Raw genomic sequence first — 4,192 nt, 5'->3', positions numbered from 1 at the left:
CATTGGATTTACCTGTGTGTTCAGCTGCAATCTTAGTGATTCATTTGTTCATTTCTTGATTTATATATATGTATCATTCAAGTACCTGGTCTCTGCATATGTATGTACATGTGTTTGTGTATTCATATATTTCTTGTTGACATGTTTGTTTACTGATGGATATGTCGTTTATTGTGATAATTCATCCAGGTGTGTCCTGAAGTGTCCATTGTCCCGACCTTCTCCCAATTACCTGGATCACATATGTGGGCCTCTGTTCCTCACCCAATGAAGAGGATTTAGATAAACCATTTAGTTTTTCCTTTTTGGTCTTCTCTGTGATCTCCACCTGATTATTTCCTTTGCTTTGGGTCCTCACTCACCCTGTGGTTTCTGGATAAATATATGCACTTTTGTTGATGTATGTGTGTATGCTTGTATCTTTCAATCAGTATTTGTTTCCTGAATATGGTACTCTACATAAGGCCTAGGAAGACTTGAAGCATCTTTTCATCATGTCTTTTTGTTATTGTTAGATTAGTGTGTCCAGTGTGTTTTTGTGCCCAGACACATTCTGGGATCATATACTCCTCAATCTGGGGCATTAACATGAGTTCTAAGCATTGACACATTCACATACTTCATACTTGTTGTAATATCTATTTCAATACTTGTATGTTTCTTTTTCTGGGAGTCTTGATGCTATATAGAGGACAGACATGTCCTGACATTTGCCACCACACATATCTACCATTTTTTATTATCTGGATCACACATATGGATGCCCCTTTCTGATACACAGTGGTTGTTTTTAGGTTGTGCTTTTTTTTGTTTCTTATCTCAACTTGGATGTGTGATCTCTGAGTCAGAACCCCACTTGCTATTTCCATCAGTTTGCACACCTAGACCTGAGTCATGCTTGCAGCCTAGTTTTTTTGTTATATACACTCCTAGAAGGAATTTCTCGGAGTTTGCTGCACAGGGTAATTGTTCAGGCTTCTCTCTTCTGTGTAGAAGTATCCTAGCTTGGTCTAAAGTTTCATGTTTGTATTGTAGTGATTTATATTCTTTTCTTTATACTGTTTGTGTCTTTTGAGCCATGGGATTTACCTGGGTGTTCAATTTCATTTGTAGTGATTCATGTGTGTCTTTCTTCCTAAGTGGTCCAGTGCATTTTTTGCCCAGACACGTTCATGTATCATTTGCTTCTTAGTAGTCTGTTTTTTTTTTTTTGTTTTTTTTTTTTTGCGGTTTTGTACCCAGACACATTCACACATATTACCTCCTCCAAATTTGGCATTAATGTGAGTTTTATACATGGACACTCTTACATACATCATACTTGTTTAAAATGTTGCTCATCATTTACCAGTTTTTTATTGTGTTTTCGAGGCTGCCTTTTATACAGAAGGTCAGATATGTCCTACCCTCTTTAGCCTCTTATATCTATTACCTTTCAGTATCAGGGTCACACAAATGGAACCCACTTCTGTCTCACAGTTGTATTTTTTAGGTTGCTTTTTGTCTTTTTCTTATCTCAACATGGATGTGATCTCTGAGGCAGAACTGTACTTGCTACTTCAGTTTGCACACCTAGACGTGAACTACCAGCACAACTATGTTCATTGCAACATTATTTACCATAGCTAAGATATGGAACCAACCCAGAAAATCTGGTATAAATACACAATAGAATAATGACATCTCCCCTTTTGTAAGGAAATGGAAAGACGTGGATAAATCATATTAAGTGAAGTGAGCCAGACTCAAAGAAACCTAGCCTTTACGGTTTCCTTATTTGTAATAATTAGAATATGCCTAGGATAGTCATGGCAGAGAATCATAAGAGCTTAATAGCTATGCACATATGAACATACAAAATGATGCTAATTGAAGACATGCAAATAACAGGTCTTTTTTATTTGGTTGTTGACTTTATTGTCACTGATATATTGTATTTTGGTCTTTCTTCTTATTTTATTTTATTTTTCATTGTCCTTGAGTCTGGTAGCCCCTGCTTTATATATACATGTATCTAATTTGGGGAAAGGAAGAGAATAACCAAATGCTGATACAAGGACAAAGGATCACCCATTGGAACAATGATACAAGACATGAAACGTCAGAAATGAACTTTACAAATTAGATGTTGGGGGGAGGAATTGTGGAGGGGGGGCTTAGTGGGAAAACAACAAAACTCATATAACTGTAACCCCTCTGTACAGCATCTTTACAATAAATTTTAAAAAATAATTTAAGAAAGTGCTAAATTCGGCAACACATATACTAAAATTGGAATGATACAGAGAACATTAGCATGGCCTCTGCCCAAGGATGACATGCAAATTTGTGAAGTGTTCCATATTTTTGAAACTTCTCTGAAGAGGAAATAAGAATGGCCAATAGACACATGAAGAAGTGCTCAACATCTCTAGTCATAAAAGAAATGCAAATTAAGACAACATTGAGATTCAACCTCACCCTAGTTACAATGCCTATAATCAAGAAACCTAATAACAACAGATGCTGGAGGGGATGTGGACAAAGGGGAATCCTACTGCATTGTTGGTGGGAATGCAAATTTGTTCAATCACTTTGGAAAGAAGTATGGAGGTTCCTCAAAAGACTCCACGTAGAGCTCCCCTGTAATTCAGCAATCCTACATTTGGGCATTTACTAAAACGATCACAAACAAATGTTTACTAAAGCTACCAGAACAACTATGTTTATTGCAGCATTATTTACCATAGCTAAGATATGGAACCAACACAGATGCCCCTTAGTAGATGAATGGATCAAGAAAATGTGGAATATATATACAATGGAATTCTATGTCTCCATCAGAAAGAATGACATTACCCATTTGTTAAGAAATGGAAACACTTGGAAAAAATTATATTAAATGAAGTAAGCCAGGCCCAAAGAAACATAGATCCCATGGTTTCCTTTATTTGTAATAACTAGTACACATGTAGGACAAGCAGAAAAGGTCAAAAGCTAATTACATATGGCCATATAAGTTGAAGTTAAGTGGAATGAACCCCAAGACAGGGGCATAAGTGGGTTTTTTCTTTCTATTGTTTTTAACATACTTATAACGTACTATGTGATTCTTTTGTTTCTTTTGTATGTTCTTCCCCCATGGTATAACTCCTGTTATCACTGTATTTGATATCAGTGCCCTGGATCTTGTATATACACTTTTCTAATTTGGGGAGGGGAAAGGAAAAATAAGGATACAGTTTGACCCATTGTAATAATGAGATGTACAAGATACTATGTTGAAAACAAACTTTACAACTTGTATGGGGGAGGGAGGGAGTTGGGGAGGTGGCGAGGGAAGGCATGGTAGGGGGATAACAAAGGAGAAGGTAACAATGGTTGATAAGAAATGTACTCATTACCTAACTCATGTAACTGTAGCCCTTCTGTACACTATTTTTATAATAAAAAACGTATTTGAAAACATTACAAAAAAAACCAAATGCTCCTAGCAGAATCTCCTGGAGTTTTCTGGCCAGTTGATTTTTTCAGTGCTCTCTCTTATGAGTAGAAGAATCCTAGGGTGGCCAAGTTTCCTGTTCTGCTATGGTAATTTATATTGTTTTCTTCATAATATATGTGTCTTTTGAACCCTGGGATTTATCTGTGTGTTCAATTCCATTTTTAGTTATTTATTTTTGTATGTCTTAATTTCTATGGATATATCATGCACCTGACTCAACCCTGCATATGTATGTATATATGTTTCTGTATTTACATATATCTCATTGACATGTTTGTTTTGTCTTTATTTTCTGGACCAAGGTGTCCCTCCCTGCCACAATCAGAGCAGGAAACCTCCAGCCTGATGCCGCTGCCTCCCAGGACCCGGATGCCACCACTGGGGACTCACGGAAGTGGCTTGTGGTGAGTCCTCAATTCTCATTTGGTGTCTTCACTGAGATTTGAACTCCAGGATATTATTAACCTTATTGACAATTCGGTCTCTTTAGTAATTACTCCTGGTTTATACTTATATATCTAGTTATGTACCAACCATTTTAAGTTAATATTTCTGTCTGGTTCAGTATTTGCTTCAAAGAATATCTTAGTTAATAATACGTCACTGGAAGTCTTGAGGCATCATCCCAGCATGCCTTTTTCTAGCTGTGTGATTGCTGGTGTCTAGTAAGTTTTGTTTTGTTTTGTCTTTTGGGTCCGGTAGTGGGGC

The 4,192-nt window shown here is 36.7% G+C and overlaps 1 non-coding gene across 1 annotated transcript; it reads left to right on the top strand.

Annotated features, from left to right (window-relative positions):
• The first annotated feature begins 2,241 nt into the window (after positions 1 to 2,241).
• Positions 2,242 to 2,348, top strand: LOC122121055. The gene has a single exon (XR_006149864.1). It is a non-coding gene; the product is annotated as a U6 spliceosomal RNA (small nuclear RNA).
• Positions 2,349 to 4,192: the final 1,844 nt, after the last annotated feature.

Source organism: Dipodomys spectabilis, unplaced genomic scaffold (genome assembly GCF_019054845.1).
Source record: "Dipodomys spectabilis isolate Male_0828 unplaced genomic scaffold, ASM1905484v1 ptg000180l, whole genome shotgun sequence".
Taxonomy (NCBI): Eukaryota; Metazoa; Chordata; class Mammalia; order Rodentia; family Heteromyidae; genus Dipodomys; species Dipodomys spectabilis.
This window is presented reverse-complemented; position numbering and strand designations above follow the sequence as displayed.